Genomic DNA, 18,067 nt, shown 5'->3' with positions numbered 1-18,067 from the left:
TGGTCCATGGGGTCACGAAAAGTCGGACACGACTAAACGACTAAACAACAACAACATAACTTCAACCCAGAAATGCATGTGGAGTTATCTATGTGTCTTTTTGCTTTCTTCCTCAAATGGCAGTCCCCCCCTTCTTCCCCTATGAGGAAGTTCTGAACCCAGGTTACAGCAAAATATACTTTCACTTGAACATACAATCTGTTATTTGTGATTGCTTGCAAACCAGAATGCTACCTGCTTGTTTGACAGCATAACATATGAATGCAACCTATGACATGGGTCACATGATTACCTACGTTGTGGTTGACTGGGAACAAGCCAAAGTGAGCCTTTGGGTGTGTACTTTTTACCTTTACTTCTCCCTATGTGACAAAAGGTGAGTGAAAGGTTCCACATTCACTTTAGAACAACTACAAACTCAGAGAATTGTGGTTTTCCTAATTAAAGTTTGTTAACAAACCAGAATCTGAAACCACCATTTAATTGTGATTTGTTTAAACTAACTTTGGTTGGAACAAGCTATAGTTCCCGAATACAAATGTAACACACCTGATCTACTAATCATAGTTTACGGAAAATCATAGGAATGAAGCATTTCAATAAAAACATGTGGCAGCTAATGCTATGATTTTACCAGATATATCCTACTGCGTGCATCACAAAAAAAGTTAGTTCTCCTACGTACTGCCTTCTGAAATCTCTTACCGCAACAGCTGTGTTTGTCTGCATGAAACTTCATTCTCTTTCTGGAGGCTCCTCATCTGTTCATTTAGATTTTGTATTGCTGCTTGCTTATTTTCAAGCTCCAGAGATAAAGTTTTTATCCTATAAGAAGTGTAAAAAAAGGGGGAGGGGGGTTAAAAAAGGTAACACCACCATCTGCCTAATAAGAAATCAATGCCTTGGATCCAAAAGTACCCTTCCTTGAGAAAAAAAGCATCTTCTGTTCATGGAAGGGCAGCTGCTGATGTAGTGGAAGAACGTTGCACTAGACATGTGAACTAAAGCCCTGAAAGGCTATTGTAAAAGACCTGATGATACAGTGAGGGATGGGGGAACACCCCGGCATCCTGCTTGTAAATATTATACTGACATATCTGCCTTTAACACCAGTTGTAAAGTCATGTTTTGCTCAGCATCTTCTACTCAGCAGATAGAATGCTCCAGCATAAGCGCTCTTTTTTCTTTTCTTTTCTTTTGCTGGCACAGCAGATCTTTCCATTATCTTTTGATCACTGCACAGTTTTAAAGCAGAAGGATTTTCGTCTTCTTTTCCCCATATTCTTACAGCCGGAAGCTGGTATGATTTTGCTTTGGCGGGAAGAACAAGGGGAGGGTGGTGGTGGCGGCGGTGCAGAAATTAACAGCAAATTTAAAAACTAATTAATTGTAAGATATTTTACACTTCTTTCAATAATCACAAAAGGCATTCATGATTTGGATTACATACAGTTTATTTAAATTTAAGACTGTTTATCAATTAATTAAAAGCCTGGCGATTAAACTAAAAGGCTTGAGATGATTAGCATTCTTAGACTACAATTCAAAGCCCTGGTAGGCAGTGGGGGGATGTGATGAAGTGGCGTAGCCACCGTCACATCTGTAGTCCCGCTGCTCATCCCTGCTGCGGTGGGACAGGGCAGCTAAGTCATACTTGGAGATGTAACTAATTTAAGTTCACTCATTTCAGCGGGTCTACTGTGGATATTCCTTTAGTAGAATATAACACATGGAATACTGAGGAACTGACCACTCAGTCATGCAAAGACAACCTGCCTTAGATTACTGGCTCATTCACTCACTCATTCATTCATTCATTCATTCATTTCTGTTGGTAAATAAAGGTCTGCTAAACACTTTGTAAAGCCATCTTTTTGTGGTACCTTCGTGACAACCAGAACTGGCTTTTTAAAGGCAGCTGAAGGTAGTTTGAAAATGATTCATGCTAGCCATCTTCATGCATTCCAAAGGGGGGCAATGTGCATGGGAGGGGGCAGCCACTGCCCCCAATCAACCTATGTCCACTATGCACAGGGGTGTTTTGTGAACAGCTTGAATCCAGGCTAAGTTGATTTTAATGGTGACTTAGTCATGATTTTTTACACTGATGTCAACGGGACCCAAGTTCAACTCCTTTGGGGTTGTGGTCCACCTAGGTTCTACTCAGAGAAGATGTGCCGAAATAAACGGACAAGTTGGTTATGTCCATTAATTTCAATGAGTCTGCTGAGTATGATACATACTAGATACAACCCTTAGTCTGGATGCAACCCAGTGTGCAGTTTGGGAGCGCAGCCTGCTATCAAGATGTTCCACCATCATCACCATGTTCATCATCTCCAGCTCTGAATGGCTGAAAAAAGCTGGTGTGTTAATTTACCCCACTTTCAGCTCAGGTAAACCAATTTGCAAGTTTTCTGTACTCCAGAAACCTGCAAAACTGGTTTGACCTGAGGCAACGGTAGGACAAAAGGAAAATATGGGGAGGGTCCATATCAGTGGTAGAGCATATGCTTTGCTTGCAGAAAGTTTCAGGTCTGATCACCAGCACCTTCTCCAGTTAAAAAGATCAGGTAGCAAGTGATGTGAAAAACCTCTGCCTGAGACCCTGGAGAGTCCCTAGCTGTCAGAGTAGGCAATACTGAACTAGATAGACAATGAGGGCCCTTTTCCTGATAAAAAACCAATTTCCTATGTGAATAATACAACATGAAAAGTGAAACCTCTTAAATCACATGCAAACTTTTAAAAAGTTATCTGTCCCTAGCCTTGGTGTTCCTTGTTAAACCTCTCACAATGGAGTACATTTCTTTACCCTATAAAACACATCCCACTGAAGCTGCAAACACGCTGAAATACCAGACGCGATTGGCAGATCCAAAGGATGTAAGAACTATAGTGTGTGAATAGCACAGTCTTATGCTGTGCCCTTTTCTCTGGCGTCCAGCTTCTGCCAATCGGATGCCCTTAGATAGCTATCAAGCAGTTTTCACTTTTTAAGAGAATCATAGAGTTATAGAGCTGGGAGGAACCCTGAGGATCATCTACTTCAATCCCCTGCAATGCTGGAATATGCAGCTGTCCCACACAGGGATCGAACCTGCAACACTGGCGTTATCAGCACCACACTCTAACTAACTGAGCTATCCAGGCTAGAAGTCAGGGGGTTGCATCCCATGAAGCTCTACTCAGAGCAGCCTCAATGAAATAAACAGAACTAATTAATGCTTTTGAATTATGGTACTGGAGGAGACTCTTGAGAGTCCCATGGACTGTAAGAAGATCAAACCTATCCATTCTTAAGGAAATCAGCCCTGAGTGCTCACTGGAAGGACAGATCATGAAGCTGAGGCTCCAATACTTTGGCCACCTCATGAGAAGAGAAGACTCCCTGGAAAAGACCCTGATGTTGGGAAAGATTGAGGGCACAAGGAGAAGGGGACGACAGAGGGCGAGATGGTTGGACAGTGTTCTCGAAGCTACCAGCATGAGTTTGACCAAACTGCGGGAGGCAGTGGAAGACAGAAGTGCCTGGCGTGCTCTGGTCCATGGGGTCACGAAGTGTGGGACACGACTAAACGACTAAACAACAACAATGTCATCATGTCCATTAATTTCAGTGGGTCTACTCCAAGTAGGATTTAGTCGCCTAAAAAGCACTTTATTTAATTCACAAATGTATGCATTTCTGTGTACTCATGCATCTCCAAAATATGGAGAAGCCCCTATGTTATTTTTCAGTAGCCTGACCTTGACCACTTGACTGGACCCCAAAAAGATTTCACTTCAAAAAAACAGAATGGCCAATGAGAACAGTATGGAGCCAGCATGGTAGTGGTTAGGAGAGTCAGACCACAACTGAAGAAACCTGGATTCCATGATGAAGCTCGCAGTGATCTTGGACCAGTCATTCTGTCTACCTAACCTGACACACAGGGTTGTTGACGGGGGTGTGTATAATGTATGCTGCCTTTGGAAGAAGGATGGGATTAAGACATTAGTTTAATAAAACACATGCAATCTATACACTGAAGACTTGCACCAGCTGGAGAGTTCTCCCTAAAATTTAATGTGTGTGAACAGGCTTTTGATTAAAATGACCGATGTTAGCAGGATCCTCTGAATAAGGTGTTAAACGTTATTAAAGGCAGAACTGAATGTCCTTCTCCTTGGACATTTTAATCAAACATACTGAAAGTTTTTGAAATGAAACACATGTATCTAATCTTTATTCAAGGCAGTATAAAATATAATAAGGAAGTATAGGGTTACACCATTAATATGCACACCAGCAATTCCTTGCCAACAGAGGCCTTTAGCAACACCAGAGACTGGTAGCTTTTGAAAACTGAATTACTTAAGCTAATAAAACTTGCAGTGACACTTCTTGAACTGAGCTTATTGTTCCTTATAAAGTAATTATATTCATCAGCATTTTACTGCAACGATTCAGGCTAACATTTGATACCCATAAATTACATACTGTGTCCCTTTTGAAAAATAAACAGGAAAATGAACCACCAACAATTATGTCACATTTTCTTTTGCCAAAAAAAGAGCATTTTTTTGTCTGATTCCCAGGATTGGGTGATAAATATCTCCCGGGAATGCCTTGAAAAGAACAGCCAGCTCTCCCAGTTTAGCTGAAAATTGTACATGACATAATTCTTACTGGGTGTGCAATAAAGAAGTGAGTATAATCAATTATTTTTAGATCAGCACTTCTGAAGTTGGCTGGTCCATTCCTTCTCCCAAGTAGGAACACACCTCTTTGAGGATCTCCCAGTGTGATTGAGAAAAAAAGAAAACAAACATGAGGTTTACATGACAGTGGCTGTTCTCAAGGCATAGTTGAATTTCCAAGAGGCAGTATGGTGTAGACTAGAACTGGGGAACCCCCCCCCCCTGAATTTTCAGGGAAACATACAGAATTGCAGAGTTGGAAGGGATTCCAAGGGTCATCTAGTCAAACCCTCTGCAATGCAGGAATCTCAACTAGATTGTACATGACAGGTGGCCTTGTAACCTCTGTTTGGGGGAAACCATTTGCAATGGGGTAAGAGTAAGGGCAAAGTAGTGGACACTCTCCCAAGCTTAGTGTCCAGGGAAGTGAAGGAAGTTTCCTTCACTTTCCGTTTGCAAGTTGCCTTCCTTCAGTGAAAGAGAGACAAACATGGCTTAAGATTGGGTGATACTGGTTTAATATTCTGTAACATCTTAGACCAGGGGTCAGCAAACTTTTTCAGCAGGGGGCCGGTCCACTGTTCCTCAGACCTTGTGGGGGGCCAGACTATATTTTTTTTGGGGGGGGGGATGAATGAATTCCTATGCCCCACAAATAACCCAGAGGTGCATTTTAAATAAAAGCACACATTCTACTCATGTAAAAACACCCGGCAGGCCCCACAAATAACCCAGAGGTGTAAATAAAAGGACACATTCTACTCATGTAAAAACACGTTGATTCCCAGACCGTCTGCGGGCCGGATTTAGAAAGTGCTTGGGCTGGATCTGGCCCCCGGGCCTTAGGTTGCCTACCCAAGTCATGAGTAGGCAAACTAAGGCCCGGGGAGTGGATCCAGCCCAATCGCCTTATAAATCCGGCCTGCGCACGGTCCGAGAATCAGTGTGTTTTTACATGAGTAGAATATGTATTTTTATTTAAAATGCATCTCTGGGTTATTTGTGGGACATAGGAATTCGTTCATTTTTTCTTTTCTCCCCCCCCCCAAAAAAATATAGTCCGGCCCCCCACAAGGTCTGAGGGACAGTGGACCGGCCCCCTGCTGAAAAAGTTTGCTGACCCCTGTCTTAGACTAATCATGCAGCTTACAAGGTGACTCTATTCCACAAAAGCTTGTGCCATTAAATAGTCCATTGGGTTACAGTTAAGGGAAGCAGGGCCACTCCATAAGCTCTGCTGAGAAGCCAGCTTCAGCTGGCTTTTCCACTCCCTCAGTTATCACCTGGCAGCAGCCATTAAGTCAGGCTGCAGGCAAAGGGAGGGAGGGAGGGAGAAGGCCCACTCTATAAACTCAGTTGATAAGCCACCAACTTTGGCCTCTTTCTCCTTTCCTTGAACTGTTTCCTTTCCAGCTGCTCATCATAAGAACTTTGTAACTGAAAACTAGTGCCTGTGTTTGCTTTCCCCTCTCCTTCCTCCCAATCCCTGTTCTTCTTATGCTGTTATTGTTCAAAGTATTGTAAGCCTGAGAACTGTCCTATTTTTAATCGTTGTAAGTCAAACTGGGAGCCTTTGCAGATGAAGAACAGGGTAAAAATGCTTTAAACCAGTGGTTCTCAAAAGGTGTGGCAGGGGAGGATGGCAAGTGTGGCAGGAAGATTCAAAGACAATCAAAGAAGCATTTAAACATTTCAGTATAGTACAGTATAGTATAGTATGATTGTTATTTTTTTGCACAATATGGATAGATCTTTTCAAAATGAGAGCAGGAGCATCACGTGATACTGAGGACAATCCTAGTTGAGATCTTTTTGTTCTCCAATGTATTTCTTAAAAATAAGAAATTTGGTGTGGTGCAAGCAAATTTCCCCCCTGAAAGTGTGGCCCAGAGAATAAAGTTTGAGAACCACTGCTTTAAATAAAACAAGCCTTTAAGGAGCTGCAGGACTTCTGGTTGTTTTGCTGTGAAGACCTAAATCAAGTACCTTCCAGAAGAGTTTTTTGTTTCTTAGGCTTCTGAGGAAGAAAGTCAGACTCCTCAAACTTCTATGAAGCTGCAGCTGCTGAATATTGAGACAAACCACCTCTGGTCCATTAGTCTGAGATGTTTTTAACTGGAGAGAAACCAAGGATTAAACATGGGACCTCCTGCATGTAAACATATGGTCAACTGCTGAGTCATGATATGCTCCCCTCAAACTGCCCCTCACAGGCCTGTTCATAACAGGTGAGATTACTTCATTTTCTTGAAGACCTGCCTGCTTTTCTCAGCAATATATTTATTTGACTCTATGAGAGTATGAAAATACTGGTAAGTCATGACAACTTGAACAGTGCATCTTGGTGTCAAGCACAGTGCTTTAATGAACAAAGGTTGGTTATAATTTTTTTGGTTCAAATGTGCAACAAAACCATGTCCTCCTGGCTCTGTTTCCCACATCAAAAAGTCAAACTGGAGAAAGAAAACTCTTTGTCACTTTCCTAATTTTTAGCACATGAAACCATGAAAAGGATACTATGCTCCATGGATAATTAACTCTGGGCACTAAAGGCAGGGGGGGATAACAACTAAGAACATGCTGATCTCCTCTGCACTTGCACAGTTCACATAAACTGTGAAACTGAACATCTTGCTATCACAGCCAGCATATGGTCATCTACTAAACACAAGATAAATTGGCACAAAGCGAGATATCTTGAGAACCAGTGCTGATAAGGAAAATAGAAGGCAGGAGAAAAGAGGTCAGCAGGCATCTAATCCAGGAAAAAATGACGGGTCCTTCCTCAAGGCTGTGTAAATGGTTAGCAAACACCATACAATCTTGCTAGGGGACCTTAGCGACCACATTCATTTTCAATTTCATACACAGACTTGTATTTGCACACATAAAGAAACTGAAGGCCTGCTTCCAAAGGTAGATGAGAAGTGTAGTTGGGAACCATCTGTAGAGAAGCCTAGGCTGGCAGGATTTCTCTCCCCAACACCTCCTGCTTTTGAACAGCATTCCTATGCAATGACAGTTTCAAAAGTTGATTTCCCTGCAGCATGGGCTGATCTTCCAGAAACACAACCCAAAGCTGCCCTGGGTGCACAGAGCTAATTGGCCAGGCCTATGTATTGTATGGACGTGGGTGGCGCTGTGGGTTAAACCACAGAGCCTAGGACTTGCTGATCGGAAGGTTGGTGGTTCGAATTCCCGCGACGGGGTGAGGTCCCATTGCTCGGTCCCTGCTCCTGCCAACCTAGCAGTTTGAAAGCACATCAAAGTGCAAGTAGATAAATAGGTACCGCTCCAGCGGGAAGGTAAATGGCATTTCCGTGCGCTGCTCTGGTTTGCCAGAAGCGGCTTAGTCATGCTGGCCACATGACCCGGAAGCTGTACCCCGGCTCCCTCAGCCAATAAAGCGAGATGAGTGCCGTAACCCCAGAGTCGGTCATGACTGGACCTAATGGTCAGGGGTCCCTTTACCCCTTTACCTATGTATTGTATATCACAGGCAATGGCAAACTTGACTACTTCACATGCACACACAATCAGTGGAGAAATTGAAAGCTGGAAAGTGGCTACATTTTTAAAATAAATAAAATTAGTCTTAGATTAGCAAGTATACAGATATTTGATGTGCAAAATAAGTAGAATTCTGAATCATGATTTGTCAGTCATCTGAAACTGTGATTTGTATTGATATAATCTTATTCAACACAAAGCAATTCCTTCAATAATATTTTTGGAGGCAATGATTAATTAATATATGCAAACACTAAAAAACAGTGCCTAGAAGAATACTGTTTAATCAGGGTTACTGTTGTATCTTATCAGGTTTTTCAGTGACATAAGGTGATATTGTGTAAAAGAAATCCTTCTGTGTTTGGCTCTGAGCTTTGTAATTTTCCTGTCTGTGTGCAAGCCATCTTGTGCTAGGTTTGCCCGTTTCTTTCTAGAGTTTAAGTGACTTTGAGTTTTGCTTAGCAGTTGTTCAAAACAAGGAACATATTAAGTTTCTTGTGTCTGGAATTGGCTTTGGACTACAGTGGTATCTCAGATTACAAACACTTCGGGTTACAGACTCCACTAACCCAGAAGTAGTACCTCGGGTTAAGAACTTTACCTCAGGATGAGAACAGAAATCGCATGACGGTGGTGCAGCTGCAGTGTGAGGCCCCATTAGCTAAAGTGGTACCTCAGGTTAAGAACAGTTTCAGGTTAAGAACAAGCCTCCAGAACGAATTAAGGATGTAACCAGAGGTACCACTGTAGCAGCAAGTTTTCTCTCACCATAGTGCAAACCACTGGAAAAGAATAGCACAGTCTCACAGTCTAGGGTTGTCAGACACAACATTTCCTCCTTCAGGGAGGACATACATGCCGATAAGCACATTGACAAAGATATGGGTCAGATAAAGCTCAGTCAGCTAAATTTAAAACAATACATTGTAAAGGAAAACAATGATGTTTCTCATGCTTCTGGCACTAGGTTATATCTTGGTATGGAACACAAGTGACAGCTTTCAGATTACATATTAAAATTATACACAGGAGTTTGTAGGACAGAAATATCAGTAATTTGTAAATTACAAATAAAGAGCACTCAAGAGGGATAGCTATATTAGTCTGCTGCAGCAAAAGCAACAAACCTTTGACACCTTAAAGAACAACAGATTTAATGTAGCATCAATTTTCCTAAACTAAAGTCCACATTGTCAGAAGATAATGGAGGTTTACATGGATAACAGTTCAAATGTGATAAATCCAATTATAGAATAACATCTACCCCTGACTAAATAACTACTTGAGAAGCATGTTCCCATGCAAGAAACCTGAGCTGTCTGCTGACCAGCAAGTTTGTGTATTAGCTTGAAAGAGTAAAGAGACATCCATGCTTTGTGAAACACTAGTTTTAGGAGAATAGCTGTGTTTCCAAAAATGTACTTTCAAAACAACCAGAACTATTTCTATTTCCCACATGGTATGACCTGCTGAAACAGATAACACAGCCTACAGGATCCTGCGTGCTTGATAAAAACCTCCAGCTGCGCTATTTGTAAGCCTTTTTTGAGAATGAGTCACACTGAGGGTATCCAAGTCAGAGGTCACACATTCATCAAATGTCATTCAAATATATGAAGAAGGGGTACAAATCCAGATCCACACTTCACAAAGATAGCACTCCTATATCCGGCTGGGCCCTGCTAGATCATAGCTCTACAGCTAGCAACTTTAAAATAATGTTGTCAGGGGTTCAGGAGCAGAGGGAACGGATGGCGAGGAATCGGAAGGAGAGGTTAGCGATGATAGCCGTCCGAGATCTCTAAGTCTGTCCAGCGAATCGGAGGATTCACAGAAAGGGGCTCCCGTGGGCAGAGCTGGGGGGTTACCAAGAGGGGCACCCCAGGAAGAAGGGACCAGAGGGGATTCAGAGAGCAGCAGCTGGAAATCCGGACCAGCTACTCCACCAGAGAGCAGCAGGGGGGAGGAGTTCCAGGCACCAGCGACAGGCAGCTCTCCGGCAGCAGCCACGCCTGCGTCAGAGAGCGAGGAAACGGTAGAGAGGAGGGTCGGAGACAGCGCGCGCGCGCCAAGTTCAAATGTACCAGAGGGAGGTGCAATGAGCAGCCCGGAAAGGGAGCCAGGTCCTAAAGCCCGCCGAAGGGAGGGGGAGGAATCCGAAGGGTCCGCATCCGAGGCATCCAGGAAGGAAGGAACCCCGGGGGGTGGTAGGACCCAGAGGCGAAAGGAGAGACGCAAAAGGTGGAGCAAGGCTAGGGTCTTGAACTGGTGTACAGGAGGCGGAGATTCAGATGGGACTTCGCCGATCTAGGGAATAGACGTAGAGACGCACGCTAAGATGTGGAAATGGAAATTATACTTCAATAAAGACTTTATTCCGTTTTACCGGCTAGCGTTGGTCCTTTGTGAGCCGGGACCTAGAGGCAGTCTCTGACAGTAAGTCCCATCTCCCAGAAGTTTTCATCAGTTCTCTTTGACTCAAGCGGCGTGTGGGGAGCGAAGCAGGGAGGAAAGAGGACTGGTGCCTTTGGAGCTCACAAAAGTCAAGCGACATGTCTACTGAAGAGCAAATTGCTTCCCTGCGAGAAGCGGTAACGCAGCTCAGCGCAGAGATAATCGCCTCCAGGAAAAGAGAGGATGAAGCGGCTGCTGCATGCCGAGATCTCCAAGCCAGGTTGGAAGTGCTTGCTAAGCAGGCACAAACGGGTTCCAGATCCGAGGGAATCGGGTTGGGAAGGACTGGAGGCAGCATTGTATCTCACTTTGATGGGAATTTGCAGCAGTACCCCAATTTCCGAGCAGACGTGCAGTTTGCGCTGAAACTGCTGGAGAAAGAGTTTAGAGATGAGCAAGAAAAAGTGGGGTTTATCTTGTCTCATTTGCATGGAGACGCGAAAGCATGTCTGCGCAATCTGTGGAGAGATATGGACCCAGCGCTCCAGAGTTCAGCTGCATTCATTAAAGCGATGGATTCTTGCTTTCTATCGAAAATAGACATTGACATTGCCCGTAAGGACATATTTGAGCTGAGACAAGGGAAAGCCAGCGTGAGGCAGTATCACTCCCGCTTTTTTGCATTGGTCAATGCCTTGGGGTGGGACAAGGATTCCCCCCCCGTTAGAGATCTTTATTGGGAAGGATTGAACCCCCAAATCAAGGATGAGATAGCGCGGGGGGAGAGACCCAAAAGCACCCAGGAGGTGGTGGACAGATCGCTTGCAGTGGGGGTGAGGCTGGAGGACCGCCCTTGGGACAGAGGAGAAGGGCGTTGGGGACGCACACCAGCCAGAGTGCCCTCCCTCTTGCCCAGGGATGTCGCGCGTGCGCAATCAACGCCTCCGCAAGCAGGGGGGGAGGAGCCAATGGAGATCGGCGGTGCTAGAGCTCAATCAGCCACCAGAGCCTTAACACCGGGAGCAGTCAAAACAAAGCAGCCTAGAGGGAACAGGAAGTGTTACATCTGTGACAGTTCGAAGCACATGGCGAAAGAGTGTCCCCAGAGGCTCCACAAGCACACTGCAGCTTCAATAACAGTAATGGGAGCAACTCAGCAAAGTGAACCACGGCAGGGAAACGGAAGCACTGGGGGCCAGCCAGGCGAGTCAGTGAAGAAGTCCCCAGAGATTTTGAAGCCCACGGATCCCCTCCCGCCCAAACCAGTGGTGCAGCTCACCGCATCGCTCCAGCTGCCCAGTGGTCTCACTTTAGAAGTGCCGATTACGATTGACTCTGGCAGTAATGCGGACTTTATCGCACTGGAATTCCTTCAACAACACAACATAGCGCTACTGCCAGCCACACTGCCCCTGAACGTGGTCACAGTGGATGGCAGGGAACTGCTAGGGGGGCAGGTGGTGCAGCAGACACCACCTATGGTGATGCAAATTGGGAATCACCGAGAAGTCATCAGCTTCAACGTCACCCAATTGTCGGACACGCCCATAGTGTTGGGCATGAGTTGGCTGGATAGGCACAGCCCGGCATTAGCGTGGTACCAGCGGCAATTGACCTTCTGCTCTTCCTACTGCGCAGCGCACTGCATCCAGACCTGCCAGGAAGGAGAGGGGCGAGAGGATGCACCGCAGCTACACCTAGGCATGGTGCAAGCGGTGCCCAACAAGTACAAGGAGTTTTTGGAGGTCTTCTGCGAGAAGGAGGCGGACAAACTGCCCCCCCACAGACCCTATGACTGCAAGATTGATCTCCTGCCGGGGGCAACGCTGCCAACAGGGAAACTGTATTCCATGTCTGAGGACGAACTGCAGGAACTTAGGGAGTTCATAGACCACAATTTGAAGCGCGGGTTCATTCGGGAGTCGAAAGCTGTAGGGGGCAGCCCAGTATTCTTTGTGAAGAAGCGAGACACGCCCCAGAAGAGGCTTGTAGTTGACTTTCGAATTTTGAACTCGAAAACCAAGCCCTCGTCCTTCCCCATGCCCAAAATAGACGACCTGCTCGCGACGGTAAGGAAAGGACGCGTTTTCACCAAGTTGGATCTGCGAGGCGCGTACAACCTGATTCGTGTGCGGGAGGGCGACGAGTGGAAGACGGCCATGTTCACACCACTGGGCACCTACGAATACAGAGTTATGCCCTTCGGATTACAAAATGGCTCTCACTGTTTTCAAGCCTTTATGCATCACGTGTTGGCGGGACTCCTTTACAAGAAATGCGTATGCTTCCTGGACGACATCCTGATATTTTCTGAGTCGCGAGAAGCGCACGAGAGGGATGTCAGGGAAGTTCTGCGGAGACTAAAGGAGCACAGGCTGTACGCCAAGCTGGAGAAGTGCCAGTTCGACGTGACGGAGGTGGATTTCCTGGGCTATAAACTGTCGGACAAGGGGCTCGCCATGGACAGCGCCAAGGTTCGCTCAGTATTGGACTGGAAAAGCCCGCGCAATAGGAAGGAAGTCCAGCGGTTTGTCGGCTTTGCCAACTTTTATCGCAAGTTCATCAAGGGGTTCGCTATGCAAACGGCGGCCATCACCGACACGCTCAGCTCCAAGAAGAAGAAGTTTATCTGGACGGAGGAGGCGGAGCAGTCCTTTCAGAAACTCAAGCGTCTCTTCGCTTCCGAGGAGCAGCTGCTGCATGTAAATCCCAGCAGACCGATGAGGGTGGAGACGGACGCCTCAGACAGAGCCGTGGGAGCTGTACTGTTGCAACAAGACCAGCAGGGGGACTGGAGGCCGTGCGCCTTCTACTCAAGGAAGCTCAGCAAGTCGGAGCAGAATTACACCATCTGGGACAGGGAGTTGCTAGCCATCCATGCAGCGTTCAAAGCGTGGCGGCACTTCCTTATCGGAGCCAGGCACACAGTGCAGGTCCGCACGGACCACAAGAATCTAGAGTACTGGCGCACGGCGAGGTTCCTGAATCAGAGGCACATTAGATGGGCAGAGTTCTTCGCGGACTTCGACTTCAAGATAGAGTACATCCCGGGTGACAACAACATCATGGCGGATGCCTTGTCCAGAAAGCCGCAATACCTCGAGGAGGAGGCACCGTCGGCAGCCAAGCACATTTTCGCACCGGAAGCGTGGGCTTGCGCCTCGGCGACCGTGGATCTGGACGCCGTACGTCGAGCGTTGCGGGAGGACCCCTTCGCGCTAGCCAAGATGGAGGAGGTGCACAAGGGCACGGTGAGGGACGACGAGTTCCAGATCAGAGACGGTTTGCTCATCCGCAAGGGAGCACTCTACGTGCCGGGGAATGACCTCCGCGCGAGGGTGCTGCAGCAGCTACACGACGCCCCCACTGCCGGGCACTTTGGCAGAGAAAAGACTGTAGAACTAGTGACCAGAGACTTTTGGTGGCCCAAGATGCGGGGGGAAGTAGCGGATTACGTCTCGAGATGCGACACCTGCCAAAGGGCCAAGTCAGTGCACAAACCGCCGGCGGGATTGCTGGAACCGTTGCAGACGCCGTCTGAGCCATGGGAACGGGTGGCCCTGGACTTTGTCACGGATCTGCCCGGTTCGAGGGGAAAGACGGCAGTGCTTGTGGTGGTGGACATGTTTACCAAGATGGCACACTTCATTCCGTGTGCGAAGGTGGCCACGGCAGAACAGACCGCCAAACTGTTCATAGACCACGTGTTTAAGGTCCACGGTCTGCCACGATCTATTCTATCCGACCGGGGGCGGCAGTTCATCTCGAACTTCTGGCAAAAGTTGATGGGCATCCTGAACGTCAAGATCAATCTAGCGTCGGCGAGACACCCGCAGACCAACGGACAAGCGGAGAGGGTCAACGCCATCATGCAGCAGTACCTGAGATGCTACGCCAATCAGCAGCCTAACACGTGGGTGGACTACCTGCCCCTCGCAGAGTTCGCTTACAACAATACGAAGCACGTGTCGACGGGGGTGACGCCGTTCTTCGCCAACAACGGGAGGCATCCCAGAACCTTCCCAGGTTTAGAGAGAGTGGGGGAGGGGGAGCCGCAGGCAGCGGAAGAATTAGCGTCAGAGTTGCAGGAAGTCCACGAACAGCTTAGGAGGCAGTTGGAACTGGCAAAGCACGCATACAAACTGCAGGCTGACAGACACAGGAGAGTAGGGGAAGACATACAGGTGGGAGACTGGGTTTGGTTAGCAGCGCAAGCAGTGCCGACCAGATCGTTGGCCAAGAAGAAGCTAGGGCATAAGCAGCTAGGGCCTTACCAAGTCCAGGCACAGGTCAATCCAGTGGCTTTCCGGTTAGCGCTTCCGGAGGGTTCCAGAATGCATCCGGTCTTCCATAGATCGGTGCTCACGCCCTACAAAGCACCGCATAGATTTCACGAGCCAGGCACAGCACTAGATCCGCCCAGAGAAGGACCCAGGGAAAGGGGGTCGCCAAGAGGGGAGCGCATCAACGAAGTCACAGAGATTTTAGACTCGAGATGGGGGGAAGAGGGAGTAGAATACCTTCTTGCCAGAGAGGATACCCCGGCCAGCGCCAACAGTTGGGTGCCGGGCTATGCCTTGGACGAGCCTCTTCTCAAGGAAGAGTTCCATGCCATTTTCCCACACAGGCCCATGCCAGCCGAGTATTTCGATGACTGGCTCTTCACACCCACACTTTCAGGCAGCACGTTCCAGGGGTTCGACTCGGACGAGGAGACGGCACCACACATACGCTCTCCGGAAGGTTCACCCTCGGGTTCTGCCTCAGACCGCTCCTATTGGTGGGATAATCAACCAGAGGAGCAGTGGCGCAGGAAGTGGTTGGGGGGTCCCTGGCAGGCATCACCCTCAGAGGGGGACGGGGGAGAGATGGACATGGACGTGTTGGGGGAGGACGTGGGATTTGAACACGAAGGCAGGGAGATGGAAGCAGAGGAGATCGACGTCGACGAGCGCACGGAGGACGAGCCAGACCTGCCCGATGTGATGTACGACACGAGGGAAGAACTGTATCCGGCACTCACCCTTGCCACGACGGAGCACCCAGAACCCACACCGGAAGGAGGGGAGGGGGGAAGGGGGGGCTTCGAGGGGGGGATGGATGTCAGGGGTTCAGGAGCAGAGGGAACGGATGGCGAGGAATCGGAAGGAGAGGTTAGCGATGATAGCCGTCCGAGATCTCTAAGTCTGTCCAGCGAATCGGAGGATTCACAGAAAGGGGCTCCCGTGGGCAGAGCTGGGGGGTTACCAAGAGGGGCACCCCAGGAAGAAGGGACCAGAGGGGATTCAGAGAGCAGCAGCTGGAAATCCGGACCAGCTACTCCACCAGAGAGCAGCAGGGGGGAGGAGTTCCAGGCACCAGCGACAGGCAGCTCTCCGGCAGCAGCCACGCCTGCGTCAGAGAGCGAGGAAACGGTAGAGAGGAGGGTCGGAGACAGCGCGCGCGCGCCAAGTTCAAATGTACCAGAGGGAGGCGCAATGAGCAGCCCGGAAAGGGAGCCAGGTCCTAAAGCCCGCCGAAGGGAGGGGGAGGAATCCGAAGGGTCCGCATCCGAGGCATCCAGGAAGGAAGGAACCCCGGGGGGTGGTAGGACCCAGAGGCGAAAGGAGAGACGCAAAAGGTGGAGCAAGGCTAGGGTCTTGAACTGGTGTACAGGAGGCGGAGATTCAGATGGGACTTCGCCGATCTAGGGAATAGACGTAGAGACGCACGCTAAGATGTGGAAATGGAAATTATACTTCAATAAAGACTTTATTCCGTTTTACCGGCTAGCGTTGGTCCTTTGTGAGCCGGGACCTAGAGGCAGTCTCTGACAAATGTAAACACATATTCCATTCAATCAACATGAAACCAGCTTACCAAACTTCATAGACCAACAAGGCCAAATCAGTTAATGCTGAGGCGTTCAAACAGGAGTTCCCTGGTGATTAGCAAGCCTTATTACCCAATGAGATCCCCTCCGCCCCTGCTTCAGGTGTTTCTTGCCTCAAGGACCTTTGCACTCTTCCTTTGTAAATTGGAGAAAAGTCCACAGCTCAATTGTCTGGCAACACCTGGGCTCCGAATGCAGTGCATTCAAGAGAAAAGATCAATAGCCCCTTATCTTTTGTACACAAGGCACTTCCTCAAATGTCCACCCAGGCCTCAAACCTATTCTTTTTAACCTTTTCCCCTCTGAGTTTTGATGTCCTGTTGTTCCTGCCTTAGTTATCATACAATGGATCCTGGCCCTGCACATTTACCCAATCCCACCCTTGTTTCCTCTAATAAGGCTTTCTGATGCTGTCATTTTTCAAGATTATGATGCCAAGAACCATCTTAATAGATGTGGAAGTAGAGGTGAGTGGCAGAAAAACAAAGAAACAACCACCTGTAACGGGAAACACAAGCCACTGCAAATCTAGAATAGAAAGCCATTCCAAGGAATCATTCATAATCATTATTATCCTACCTTACAGAACTGTTTTACTAAGATAATGTATGAAGTGCTTCCAACATTCCAATTCAAATGCTAGGTATTATTATTATTTGCTGAGATTGCTCGTGCCATACCTAGTCTATCTGGTGCCACAAAAAGATTTTTAGAGGCCAGTGTTGTGAGTGATAAAACTTTCACATTTCAATACAATTAATCAAGTACAGGGGTATTTCTGTTTCAGCCAGGTGTGTTATCTGTATTAGGATTTGTAACCTAAAGCTACCAGTACAGGCCAAATGACATTAGTGTTCAGTGTAGATGTGACAATGGCTGCCTGCAAACCAGCTTTCTATGTTTCTGTGTAACATGGTTTAGAACTCAGAAGCTAGTCCATATGACATGCAGTGCTTCCCCCCCCTTCATCTCTCTCATACAATTCCCCTCTCCCCTTCTGAAGGTCTCAAAGTTTGGAATTACATCAAATGCTTAACATTAACCAACTTCTCTGAGTTTGCAAATCTGTTTCAACCCTAGCTTCAAGTTCTGGTGAAGATTGCAACCCTGGTAAGCGGTTACCATCGTTGGTGTTAGTGCAGATGTAACACTAAACCATGGTTAAAACCGACAAGGGAGGGAAAGGGGGCGTTTATATCAGAAAGGAAGTGGGGAAACTCTTGTCTATGTTGGCTCCTGATTCGCAAACCAACCCATGACTGAGTTCGAATTTCCCATGTTACAGCTGGAAGGGCAAAATCATATTCTCACCTGTCTTTTTCACAATAGGGCAAACCTTTAGGTTGCTGAGAAAATTATTAAACTGGAGTTTCACCTCTGATGACAGCAGACTTTAAAATAACTTTCCTACCATGACGTTACTGACTGGTACTAAACAATTCAAGGAACAGACACTGACCTCTAAAGAATCAGTCAAACTATGGTTTAATGAACATGAATTCATCGGGATGCAAGCTGAATCTGGCAAGACAGCCAAAGTTTGCTTTTCCTTGAATGACATTAATGAGTATGTTACTTTTTAAAAAACAAGGACGAATAGCACATTCC

The 18,067-nt window shown here is 47.2% G+C and overlaps 1 long non-coding RNA gene across 1 annotated transcript; it reads right to left on the bottom strand.

Annotated features, from left to right (window-relative positions):
• Positions 1–705: 705 nt before the first annotated feature.
• LOC310755110 lies at positions 706–17,403 on the bottom strand. The gene is made up of 2 exons (XR_014544160.1): positions 16,447–17,403; positions 706–825 (listed from the first exon to the last, which is right to left on the bottom strand). It is a non-coding gene; the product is annotated as an uncharacterized lncRNA (long non-coding RNA).
• Between the last annotated feature and the right edge of the window lie 664 nt (positions 17,404–18,067).

This window comes from Podarcis filfolensis, assembly GCF_964270895.1.
Source record: "Podarcis filfolensis genome assembly, contig: HAP1_SCAFFOLD_266, whole genome shotgun sequence".
Taxonomy (NCBI): Eukaryota; Metazoa; Chordata; class Lepidosauria; order Squamata; family Lacertidae; genus Podarcis; species Podarcis filfolensis.
Note: the sequence above shows the minus strand (reverse complement) of the source record. Positions and strands in the feature narration are given on the sequence as shown.